Here is a 13456-nt window from a genome sequence, read left to right on the forward strand (position 1 = left end):
ACAGGGACACTATACTGTAAACAGGCGCCGTCCTTCGGATGAGACGTAAGACCGAGGTCCTGACTCTCTGTGGTCATTAAAAATCCCAGGGTGTTTCGTTTCTCGAAAAGAGTAGGGGTGTTACCCTGGTGTCCTGGCCAAATTTCCCATTGGCCTTTACCCATCATGGCCTCCTAATAATCCCCATCTCTGAACTGGCTTCATCACTCTGCTCTCCTCCCCACTGAGAGCTGGTGGGTGGTGAGCGTTCTGGCGCACTATGGCTGCCGTCGCATCATCCAGGTGGGGCTGCACACTAGGGGTGGTGGAGGGGATCCCCATGACCTGTAAAGTGCTTTGAGTGGAGTGTCCAGAAAAGCGCTATATAAGTGTAAGCAATTATTAATTATTATTATTATCAGACATGCAAAAAGGGACTACAGAGACAGGCTTGAATCACAATGTGGGGGCATTAACACAATGCGCCTCTGGAGTGGCCAAAGGGCTATCGCTAATTACAACGGACAAATGGGTGTTATAACAACAGCTGATGATTCACTGCCTGACCAACTAAACAACTTCTATGCAAGGTTTGACGCTCACAACACAGACCCTCCACACAAAACGCCCAGTGAGTATGGGGAGTATGGGTGCTGCTGCTGTCTGAGCAGGGGGTACGGAGAGCTTCTGGAAAGGTGAAGCTACGCAAGGCTGCTGGCCCTGATGGCACCCCCTCCTGTGTTTTAAAGGCATGCAGAGCACAACTGGCCCCTGTCTTCACTGTAATATTTAACATGTCACTATCCCTGTCTGCTGTCCCACTGTGCTTCAAGAGGACTACTATCATGCTACTGCCTAAAGTCAAGGTGTCATGTCTGAATGACTACCGCCCGGAAGCACTCACCTCAGTAGTCATGAAGTGCGTGGAGAAACTGGTGATGGGACACATCAACAGTATTGTCCCGGACTCCCTGGACCCCCTGGACCCCCTGCAGTTTGCTTATAGGAATAATAGGTCAGTGGACAATGCTGTCACACTGGCCCTTCACACCACTCTTGAGCACAAGAGGAACACCTGGGCCAGGATGTTATTTATTGACTTCAGCTCAGCCTTCAACACAATTGTGCCAGGCAGGCTGGCAGTCAAACTCAGGGCTCTGGGCCTCAGCAACTCCATCTGCAACTGGGTCCTGGACTTCCTGACAGGCAGACCCCAAGTGATGAGGATTGGAAACAAAACCTCATCCCCTCTGATCCTCAACACAGGGCCCCCCAGGGCTGCTGCCTGAGCCCATGGCTGTATTCTCTATTTACACATGCCTGTGTGGCTGGGTTTAACAGCAACCGCATCATCAAGTCTGCTGATGACACCACAGTAATCGGTCATATCAACAACAATGATGAAACCACCTACTGAGTGAGGTAGCAGAGCTGGTGGAGTGGTGCCACAGCAACAAACTCACACTTAACATAAACAAAAGAGATTATAGTGGAGGAGGAGGTATGGAGGTATTCTTCAGGAGGTATTATTCATACTTCAGGAGGTATGGAGGACGTCACACACCCATCATCATTCACGGGGCTCCAGTCGAAACTTAGCACCTTCAGGTTCCTCGGCCTCCAGATCACTGAGAGGTTGACCTGGTCAGAGAACACTGCTGCCATCCTCACTAAAGCCCACCAGCGCCTTCACTTCCTGAGACAGTTAAGGAACTGGGGGATGAGCAAGACAACACTCACCAATTTTTACTGTAATATGATTGAGAATGTCCTGACCGGTGGTATTGCGGTGTGGTATGGTGGAGCCACAGTACAGGACAGAAAAGCCATACAGAGGGTTGTGAGGTCCACACTGGGACCAAGCTACCCTCCATCCACCGGATATATCTCAACCGCTGCCAAAACCGGGCTCGAGCTATACTTTGGGACCCAATTCACCCTGGCCACGATCTGCTTTCACCCCTGGGTTCTGGCAGGAGGTATCGCAGTATCAGAACACTAACAAATAGATTCAAAATCAGTTTCTTCCCCCAAGCAGTCTGCATCATAAAAAGCTCAAATTAGCACCTGCACATATCAGCACCTGCACTTGAAGGTACTGCACTGTTTACACAGGTAATGTCCTGTCTTGGCTGTATTATAACGTCTATTGTCTAAATTGATTGTCCATGTCTGTTTGTCATTTGTGCCTATTTTCTTTCTCTAATGTTACTGGGTACAGCTGAACGAGTAAGCATTCCAGTACACTTGTTGTATATGGCACATAAAGAAATCTTGAATCTTAATAGCAATTAAACAAGCAAGAGGGACAGAATGCGCACCTGCCTATCTCCAGTACTTCTTGCTTTCTGATGAGACAATCCGTCTCGAGAGACTTACATTTCCAGGGGAGAAGCAGGGTTAGTAAAGTAGAGAAAAGTAGCACCCGGACTGCATGGGGCACCCAAGTGGCCGAATGGCTTGGCTGACTCGGCAGCCTCCTGGCCATGAAAACTTGAATACCCCTGCCTCGCGGAGCTGGGCCCTCAGGGGTAGGGAAGGAAGAGGAAGTCTCCCCTGCCTCGCGGAGAGTCGCTTTAAGAGGCACTGCCTCAGGACCAGGCACTGCCCTCAGGGGACAGAAAGGGAAGAGCAAGACTCCCCTGACTCCTTGAGGGTCACTTTGAGAGGCGCTGCCACACGACTGGGAGCGAGGCCCTCAGGGGATAGAAAGGAGGAGACAGCCCCTCGACTCGCTGCGAGTCCCACGAGAGGCACTGCCTCGCGACTGGGAATGGTTCCCTCTGGGGGGGGACCCCTGACTGGAGGAATTGCTCTGAGAGGCGCTGCCCGAGGGGTTGGGAACGAAGAGAAAGCCGCTCGAGAAGAAAGCGGAAGAAGTCCCCTGACTCGCTGAGAGTCGCTCTGAGGCGCCGTCTCGTAACTGGGATACGCCCTCAGGGGACGGGGAACAAGAATTAGTAAGGTAGAGTTCCCGATAATAATGGGGCCGGGGTCTCCTCTGGCTCACACTTCCCAGACCTCCCCAGAAAGGGTCAAGGTGGCCTTGCCATCCTGAGGTCGGGACAGTGAGCTTCACTGACCCCCCAGAGGGAACTGGGGTGCCATGGCAACACGAAAGAAAGAGGAGGAGGAGGGAATTCACAACTTTAGACGTGTGCGTTAGTGTGGTTAGGAATAAAATAGGGAGGAGAAAAGTCAATGATAGAGGAAGGGGCAGAGCAGACCTCAGCTTCTCCCCTAGAACTCCACCTGTTGGTTTCCTTTTTATATTCTGCATGTATCAGACTCATCCCCTGCCTCTTTGGTCTCTATAAAGCTCTGACTGAGCCGGACAGAAATCACATTAAACCTGCAGTCATCTCTGTCCTGAGCCAGGGCGTCCAGAGGTTCAGTGACATCACTCAATGGCAGACAGTGCTGGTCGCGAATCTTATTAGATGAAGCCATGATGGGATACCTGTCTGCCAAGCGTGTGATCTCTAACGTGAGAAAGCCACCTACTTCTTTATAATCTGCTCCTGGCTCCGCTCCACAATAATCACAGATACTCTCAATAACCTAGTCTTTGCTAAAATTACAGGTAAACATCACCCATCTGCCAGCTGACATTTCATTCAGAGCTGCTGCCAGGGCTGTTTTATGTGCTTCCTGTGGAAAGTTGGCCCCCAGACCTGGACTGTCAAGTTTTGGGGGTTTAAATCCTCTCTCTGTGCCCTGACCTGGAGCATATTGATTCTTAAGTTTGTCTGCAGTAATATAGGTTAATGTGTTTGTTTGTTTGTTTGTTTGTTTTTTCAAAACACTTAACTCTCACGTGATTTTCTGCATTCTTTCATTTTTGATACTCTGGAAGTCATTTGCATATTAGATGTTTTAAAATGCGTCCTATTATGATACCATCAGAATGAAGTTATGCGATTATGCCTTAGAATAACACATGAAACCAATTATTCTAGTGGTGACCTGATAGTTTTTCTACTGAAGGGCCTTACAGCCTCCTCTGATTCAGCAAACAGCCAGCAAGCTGGGACTCTGGATATTTGACTTGAAATGACTTCCAAAACATCCTGCAGTACACAATCTGCTCCTTCAATGGCATTACCCTGTGGTACACAGCCATGCAGGTGGTGTAAAATGTGTTGCTTTATGGATTATCGTGCAATGCTGAACTTAACATAAAAATATGTACCCCCAGAGGTACTGGTCCTTCACGGGGATACCCCCCCAGCGGTACTGGTCCTTCACTGGGATACCCCCCCAGCGGTACTGGTCCATCACTGGGGTACTCCCACAGCGGCACTGGTCCATCATTGGGGTACTCCCCCAGAGGTACTGGTCCATCACTGGGGTACCCCCCAGCGGTACTCTTGTTGGGTCCATCTCTGTTTCAGCCAAAATCATTGTCTCATTGCCACACATTCCAACTTGCTTGTACCAGCTTACAACCCCCAAGTGGTGTTTCACAGTAGCCAGCAGCTACATGGCCTTGCAACTCCTTGGGGAACCCGAGACAGAGAACCACAGTCTCTCTGCAGGCCTAAGTGTGCACACCCCAAGACGTGGTTTAACCCAGATTTCCAGACCCTGCAAGACCATGAGAACAGCTGCTGAACAGAGGGAGCTTTTCCATTCTTAGAGAGAGGTCTACTTTTCTTTTTCACTGGGAATGGTGCTTTGCAAGTTATTTATGAGGAACTTAACCAAAAATCTTCTGAAAAAGAAATACACTATATTTCATGCACTAAGTGTCCATTATGGTCCGTGCTTGTTCACTCAACTCTAACAAGTGGGCTATGCAAGACCTTTTTTCATTTTGACAATTTGCCATTATATAATTTCTATGTAGGTGATGTTCTAATATAGTTTAATGAGAATTTCCATAAGCTTACATGTTATAAAGGTCAGACCCATTGGTGTAGAACTGCCTCCCATGCGTGTCTTGCGTGACTGTCAGTCAAAGACTTCTGAATAAAATCTCTTACCTCCTTGAGTAGGTCTTGTTATTATTTTTGAAATGTCTGGGCGAGGCCCTATTCATACTTAAGGAAACAAGATTTTCTTGTGATATGCTTAAAAAGAAGTTATTTGCATTGAAAAACGTCTGTCTGCTTGTGCGTGCGTGTTTGCTCTGCTGTGTACTGTTAAAGGTGACTGTCTTTAACAGCCCGGAATCCTTTTGTAATAAAAAGGACAGAAAGATGTTTTTCATAAAGTAAGCGGGGGAGGAGGTGTAGCTGGAAGCTCGAAGTGCAAAAATGAAATCTGAGCCTTTGCTTCATCAAAAATGAATTTCCTTGACCTTTCTTCAGCTCACACCTTGTTTTTATTTAACTTTACTGAAGCAGAAATTCTTGGATTTTATCAGGTACTGTATCTATCTACCCATTTTTTAACTGTTTCATCCACTTCTGGGATGTGGAGGAGCCAGAGTCTATCCCAGCAAGCAACAGACATACTGAACAGGACTACAGTCCATCACAGGGCATACAGACGCAGGGATGCACAGTCACACCAGGGCCCAATTTCTCAGAAGCCAATTACCCCAGTATGTCTTTGGACTGTGGGAGGAAAACCCACATGAACATGGGGAGAACACACAAACTCCACACAGACAGCACCACAGGTTTGAGATTGAAGCCACAGCCCAGCGCCGCGAAGCAACAATGCTGACCACAATGCCACCCACTTATCAGGAATCCCTACAGGTTAATTTGAGTAAAGTGTTAGTGTTCCCAGGGACGTTTGCTGTTTGTCCAGCAGAAGTTCTCTTCAGTGCCAGAGGAGTGTGTTCTGACATCTCTAGGACCGGTCTTTGCAGAGTCATGGCCCTCAGTCGGGGCACCTGACAGGTCGACATCGCTAACCGCGTGGCAGCAGACGAGCAGCATGTTTCTCTCAGCTCTCTAGGAGACTTGCTCTCTCCCTGAGCTGCTGCTGTGAAAGCCACGTGGGTGCGAGCATGTCATAGTGACCTTTAACTTCCTCTGTCCCCGGAATAGAGAAATATTTCCAAGCACTTGATGGTCCAGGGTCTTTCCCTCTGCATGTTTTAAGGTGTCAGTTTGTAGATACTCTCACTGTCAATGTTTTCAGTCAGATTAAAAGCAGCTCACTCCTATGATGCCTACAGCCTGGAAAAGGTTTTGATACGTATGACTGTAGTAGTCCTGGGTCGGCTGCACTGAGTCCCAGAAGTTGTGAGAAAACAGGACACATCAGGCAGAAAGATGAGAAATGATTGTGCAACATTCTTGCGGGGTCTCCAGTGCACAATATTTCTACAAACAGGTTTTCATGTGGATAGTTTCTCCAAATCAGCTTCAGCCATCTGCTACAGCACAGTATCCCTGGTCTCCCAGCTGAGAAAGCGTTTTCGAAATTCCTGGCCTAAGAGGGAGAGCTACCAGATCAACAGTACCACTACAGCAGAAACCTGGTTTCCCTCATCACCCCCTATTCCCACACTGACCCAGCCTTCCTTAACTTCTAAAATCTGGTGGCAGAGTGCTGACCCTGCTGTCAGAAGCTGAGAGAGGTGACAAAGGAGACCATTCAGCAGGCTGTAATTAGCGGAATGAAGATCTGAGGATCATGTCCAGCTGTTTCCAGAAGGAAACAATAAGAATTCTTCAATAACACAGCTGGTCAGTTTGTTCCAGACTCCCACCACCCTTTGTGTAAGGATGTCCCACTTATGTTCCATACTAAACACACACTACCTCTTAAAATGTAACCAGGCAGTGGCACATTAGTGCATTCACTATCTCTGTTAGTGTATTCACTGTCTCTGTTAGTGCTTTCAATTCAATTCAAGGTGCTTTATTAGCATGACCGATGGCTACAATCAGTGCTGCCAAAGCAAATAAAAATAATGAAATTCACATGAAACAAAACAAGAAATAAAAGTAAAATAAAATCTACAGACATCTACAACAGAGATATGTCATAAAATATTTACATGTACTGTAGACAGATGGAGCATTATTGGGAGACAGACTCACTTCCTCAGGCTGTGACAGGAGATCACATACTGGGCTGCCAGTTCCACTGAGTTCCCTCCTCCCTCTCCCAGTAGGATTGGGACCTGTTGTGATTCTGGCAGGTGTGGGAACTCTGGGATTAGATGTGTAAATTTGGGGAAGAATGTTTCTCTAATCCCAGAGTATCTGTCACAGTGCAGTAGGAAGTGCACCTCTGTCTCTATTTCTCCCCGCTGGCAGTGGGAGCACAGCCTGTTCTCTCTGGGCAGCCAGGTCTGCCTGTGTCGCCCAGTTTCCAAGGCCAGGCTGTGGTCACTGAGCCTGTACTTGTCAGGGTCTGTTTCTGTTTGTTGTTTCTTATCTTGGTCAAATATTCGGCTAGTGTGTATTGTCTGTTTAGGGTTCTGTAGCATTCCAGTTTATGTTGTGTTTGTGTGTGTGTGTCCCAGTATGTGAGATAGTGCTGTTTGATCCATGCTGTGATGTGGTTGAGTCTGAGTTGTGGTGCTCTAGCAGTGCTGTCCTGATGCTGGTTAGTGTCGGTGTGGCTTGTGTCAGTGAGCCTCAGGACAAGCTGGCTCAGGGTGCTCTGTTATGGGCTCAGCTCTTGGCTCAGCAGAGCTTTGTGGTCTCTGTTAGTGCATTAACTATCTCTGTAAGCTGCGAGGAAGAATTTGGTTGGAGAACACAGAGTGTGGGTGAAGAGCCGTGTTTACATTTTTTACTTAATTTCCTGTTCCAGCCCCTTTTTCTCATTTCATTGCTTTTATCTCACTGTCAGTCAAGTTCTTAATTATTTTTAAAAAGTGACCCAGATAAACATCTGAAAAATTCAATACATCCACTGGAGCACCTATTTGCCATCGCTCCGGCACCGAGAGGTTTCTCTGGATGCCAGTGGTGTGACACACCCGGAACACACCTCAGACATACCTCAGAGGATTTTTTCCAAACATGCGATCTGCATGGCACAGATGTAAAAGCTTTTTTGTAATGGTCATACAATCAATATGACCAGTACGTTAAAAACAAAAAGGAATAGATTATAGGAGGTATTTATTTTGAATCTGTTTTATGTGTCATTGTGTCATTTTCAATTGTTTGTTCTATTCTCATAGGTCACATCCCCCTCCAACACCAATAACCCATTAACCTGAGCCCCAACAGCTCCTGCATGAGGGCTGCCAGATTGCTCTGCAGCTCCTGCAGTGACTGCGTGAGGACTGCCAGATCACTCTACAGCTCCTGCAGTCACTGCGTGAGGACTGCCAGATCACTCTACAGGTCCTGCAGTGACTGTGTGAGGACTGCCAGATCGCTCTGCAGCTCCTGCAGTGACTGCGTGAGGACTGCCAGTTCGCTCTACAGGTCCTGCAGTGACTGCATGAGGACAGCCAGATCGCTCTACGGGTCCTGCAGTGACTGCGTGAGGACTGCCAGATCGCTCTGCAGCTCCTGCAGTGACTGCGTGAGGACTGTCAGATCACTCTACAGCTCCTGCAGTGACTGCGTGAGGACTGCCAGATCGCTCTGCAGCTCCTGCAGTGACTGCGTGAGGACTGCCAGATCGCTCTGCTGCTCCTGCAGTGACTGCGTGAGGACTGCCAGATCGCTCTACAGCTCCTGCAGTGACTGCGTGAGGACTGCCAGATCGCTCTACAGCTCCTGCAGTGACTGCGTGAGGACTGCCAGATCGCTCTACAGCTCCTGCAGTGACTGCGTGAGGACTGCCAGATCGCTCTGCTGCTCCTGCATTGACTGCGTGACGACTGCCAGATCGCTCTGCTGCTCCTGCAGTGACTGCGTGAGGACTGCCAGATCACTCTGCAGCTCCTGCAGTGACTGCGTGAGGACTGCCAGATCACTCTACAGCTCCTGCAGTGACTGCGTGAGGACTGCCAGATCGCTCTACAGCTCCTGCAGTGACTGCGTGAGGACTGCCAGATCGCTCTGCTGCTCCTGCATTGACTGCGTGAGGACTGCCAGATCAGTCTGCTGCTCCTGCATTGACTGCGTGACGACTGCCAGATCACTCTGCTGCTCCTGCAGTGACTGCGTGAGGACTGCCAGATCGCTCTGCTGCTCCTGCAGTGACTGCGTGAGGACTGCCAGATCGCTCTGCAGCTCCTGCAGTGACTGCGTGAGGACTGCCAGATCGCTCTACAGCTCCTGCAGTGACTGCGTGAGGACTGCCAGATCGCTCTGCTGCTCCTGCATTGACTGCGTGACGACTGCCAGATCGCTCTGCTGCTCCTGCAGTGACTGCGTGAGGACTGCCAGATCGCTCTGCAGCTCCTGCAGTGACTGCGTGAGGACTGCCAGATCACTCTACAGCTCCTGCAGTGACTGCGTGAGGACTGCCAGATCGCTCTACAGCTCCTGCAGTGACTGCGTGAGGACTGCCAGATCGCTCTGCTGCTCCTGCATTGACTGCGTGAGGACTGCCAGATCAGTCTGCTGCTCCTGCATTGACTGCGTGACGACTGCCAGATCACTCTGCTGCTCCTGCAGTGACTGCGTGAGGACTGCCAGATCGCTCTGCTGCTCCTGCAGTGACTGCGTGAGGACTGCCAGATCGCTCTGCAGCTCCTGCAGTGACTGCGTGAGGACTGCCAGATCGCTCTACAGCTCCTGCAGTGACTGCGTGAGGACTGCCAGATCGCTCTACAGCTCCTGCAGTGACTGCGTGAGGACTGCCAGATCGCTCTGCTGCTCCTGCATTGACTGCGTGAGGACTGCCAGATCGCTCTACAGCTCCTGCAGTGACTGTGTGAGGACTGCCAGATCACTCTGCTGCTCCTGCAGTGACTGTGTGAGGACTGCCAGATCGCTCTGCTGCTCCTGCAGTGACTGCGTGAGGACTGCCAGATCGCTCTGCTGCTCCTGCAGTGACTGTGTGAGGACTGCCAGATCGCTCTACAGCTCCTGCAGTGACTGAGTGAGGACTGCCAGATCGCTCTGCTGCTCCTGCATTGACTGCGTGAGGACTGCCAGATCGCTCTGCAGCTCCTGCAGTGACTGCGTGAGGACTGCCAGATCACTCTACAGCTCCTGCAGTGACTGCGTGAGGACTGCCAGATCGCTCTGCTGCTCCTGCAGTGACTGCGTGAGGACTGCCAGATCGCTCTGCTGCTCCTGCAGTGACTGCGTGAGGACTGCCAGATCGCTCTGCTGCTCCTGCAGTGACTGCGTGAGGACTGCCAGATCGCTCTGCTGCTCCTGCAGTGACTGGGTGAGGACTGCCAGATCGCTCTGCTGCTCCTGCAGTGACTGCGTGAGGACTGCCAGATCGCTCTACAGCTCCTGCAGTGACTGCGTGAGGACTGCCAGATCGCTCTGCAGCTCCTGCAGTGACTGCGTGAGGACTGTCAGATCACTCTACAGCTCCTGCAGTGACTGCGTGAGGACTGCCAGATCAGTCTGCTGCTCCTGCATTGACTGCGTGACGACTGCCAGATCACTCTGCTGCTCCTGCAGTGACTGCGTGAGGACTGCCAGATCGCTCTGCTGCTCCTGCAGTGACTGCGTGAGGACTGCCAGATCGCTCTACAGCTCCTGCAGTGACTGCGTGAGGACTGCCAGATCGCTCTGCAGCTCCTGCAGTGACTGCGTGAGGACTGCCAGATCGCTCTGCTGCTCCTGCAGTGACTGCGTGAGGACTGCCAGATCGCTCTGCAGCTCCTGCAGTGACTGCGTGAGGACTGCCAGATCGCTCTACAGCTCCTGCAGTGACTGCGTGAGGACTGCCAGATCGCTCTACAGCTCCTGCAGTGACTGCGTGAGGACTGCCAGATCGCTCTGCTGCTCCTGCATTGACTGCGTGAGGACTGCCAGATCGCTCTACAGCTCCTGCAGTGACTGTGTGAGGACTGCCAGATCACTCTGCTGCTCCTGCAGTGACTGTGTGAGGACTGCCAGATCGCTCTGCTGCTCCTGCAGTGACTGCGTGAGGACTGCCAGATCGCTCTGCTGCTCCTGCAGTGACTGTGTGAGGACTGCCAGATCGCTCTACAGCTCCTGCAGTGACTGAGTGAGGACTGCCAGATCGCTCTGCTGCTCCTGCATTGACTGCGTGAGGACTGCCAGATCGCTCTGCAGCTCCTGCAGTGACTGCGTGAGGACTGCCAGATCACTCTACAGCTCCTGCAGTGACTGCGTGAGGACTGCCAGATCGCTCTGCTGCTCCTGCAGTGACTGCGTGAGGACTGCCAGATCGCTCTGCTGCTCCTGCAGTGACTGCGTGAGGACTGCCAGATCGCTCTGCTGCTCCTGCAGTGACTGCGTGAGGACTGCCAGATCGCTCTGCTGCTCCTGCAGTGACTGGGTGAGGACTGCCAGATCGCTCTGCTGCTCCTGCAGTGACTGCGTGAGGACTGCCAGATCGCTCTACAGCTCCTGCAGTGACTGCGTGAGGACTGCCAGATCGCTCTGCAGCTCCTGCAGTGACTGCGTGAGGACTGTCAGATCACTCTACAGCTCCTGCAGTGACTGCGTGAGGACTGCCAGATCAGTCTGCTGCTCCTGCATTGACTGCGTGACGACTGCCAGATCACTCTGCTGCTCCTGCAGTGACTGCGTGAGGACTGCCAGATCGCTCTGCTGCTCCTGCAGTGACTGCGTGAGGACTGCCAGATCGCTCTACAGCTCCTGCAGTGACTGCGTGAGGACTGCCAGATCGCTCTGCAGCTCCTGCAGTGACTGCGTGAGGACTGCCAGATCGCTCTGCTGCTCCTGCAGTGACTGCGTGAGGACTGCCAGATCGCTCTGCTGCTCCTGCAGTGACTGTGTGAGGACTGCCAGATCGCTCTACAGCTCCTGCAGTGACTGAGTGAGGACTGCCAGATCGCTCTGCAGCTCCTGCAGTGACTGCGTGAGGACTGCCAGATCGCTCTGCAGCTCCTGCAGTGACTGCGTGAGGACTGCCAGATCACTCTACAGCTCCTGCAGTGACTGCGTGAGGACTGCCAGATCGCTCTACAGCTCCTTCAGTGACTGCGTGAGGACTGCCAGATCGCTCTGCTGCTCCTGCATTGACTGCGTGAGGACTGCCAGATCAGTCTGCTGCTCCTGCATTGACTGCGTGACGACTGCCAGATCACTCTGCTGCTCCTGCAGTGACTGCGTGAGGACTGCCAGATCGCTCTGCTGCTCCTGCAGTGACTGCGTGAGGACTGCCAGATCGCTCTGCAGCTCCTGCAGTGACTGCGTGAGGACTGCCAGATCGCTCTACAGCTCCTGCAGTGACTGCGTGAGGACTGCCAGATCACTCTGCTGCTCCTGCAGTGACTGCGTGAGGACTGCCAGATCGCTCTGCTGCTCCTGCAGTGACTGCGTGAGGACTGCCAGATCGCTCTGCTGCTCCTGCAGTGACTGTGTGAGGACTGCCAGATCGCTCTACAGCTCCTGCAGTGACTGAGTGAGGACTGCCAGATCGCTCTGCAGCTCCTGCAGTGACTGCGTGAGGACTGCCAGATCGCTCTACAGCTCCTGCAGTGACTGCGTGAGGACTGCCAGATCACTCTACAGCTCCTGCAGTGACTGCGTGAGGACTGCCAGATCGCTCTGCTGCTCCTGCAGTGACTGCGTGAGGACTGCCAGATCGCTCTGCTGCTCCTGCAGTGACTGCGTGAGGACTGCCAGATCGCTCTGCTGGTCCTGCAGTGACTGCGTGAGGACTGCCAGATCGCTCTGCTGCTCCTGCAGTGACTGCGTGAGGACTGCCAGATCACTCTACAGCTCCTGCAGTGACTGCGTGAGGACTGCCAGATCGCTCTGCTGCTCCTGCAGTGACTGCGTGAGGACTGCCAGATCGCTCTACAGCTCCTGCAGTGACTGCGTGAGGACTGCCAGATCGCTCTGCAGCTCCTGCAGTGACTGCGGTGACTGCTCTAGCCTAGAGAAGTGGTGTGTGCGCACTGTAAAGGCCTCAGATGTTTTTCAAAAAGAACAACTAAGGAATAAGCTTCCATTTTGCACAGTTCATTGTTAGTTTATTGTTGCATTTTCAGTCATACTTGTGCATAGCTTTATTAAATCTGGGGGATATGGGTCTTATTTGTAATGTAATACATTCCACTGAGCAGAACAGTGCTCCTCGTTCATTGATACATGAGAGAGCAGGGTGCCCAGATGGGACAAGAGGGCCTGCGAGGTCTGGAGAGAGCCTGTTAAAGACTTATGCCCGCAGGAGAACAGGTGGAGCATTTTGACTCCTGTTGAGTGCGGGGGAGGCTGACAGACAACTGCAGGACAGTGATGAATTGGTCTAGTGACAGTCCTAGACAAGGATAAGCTCTGTGTACATAACATTGTGGAATAACATCTGCTACAGAAAAGCAAAGACAGACTAGCCCGGCAGACCTATACAAGAGTCCCCAGGGACTCAGCTAATCATGTTAAACTTCAGATTATTATTGCAGCAGTAAGGAAGAATCAACAATGTGCATTGGAACAGTGTTCAGAGCTGCAGACTCCTGACTAGAAGACAAACAGGT

At 51.6% G+C, this 13456-nt stretch overlaps 1 protein-coding gene across 2 annotated transcripts in view; it reads right to left on the reverse strand.

Annotated features, from left to right (window-relative positions):
- LOC148638864 (keratin, type I cytoskeletal 19-like) overlaps window positions 1-13456 on the reverse strand; it is a 33932-nt gene that overhangs the window by 13650 nt on the left and 6826 nt on the right. The window lies entirely within an intron of this gene.

Source organism: Lepisosteus platostomus, chromosome 28, assembly GCF_059453375.1.
Source record: "Lepisosteus platostomus isolate fLepPlt1 chromosome 28, fLepPlt1.hap1, whole genome shotgun sequence".
NCBI lineage: Eukaryota > Metazoa > Chordata > Actinopteri > Semionotiformes > Lepisosteidae > Lepisosteus > Lepisosteus platostomus.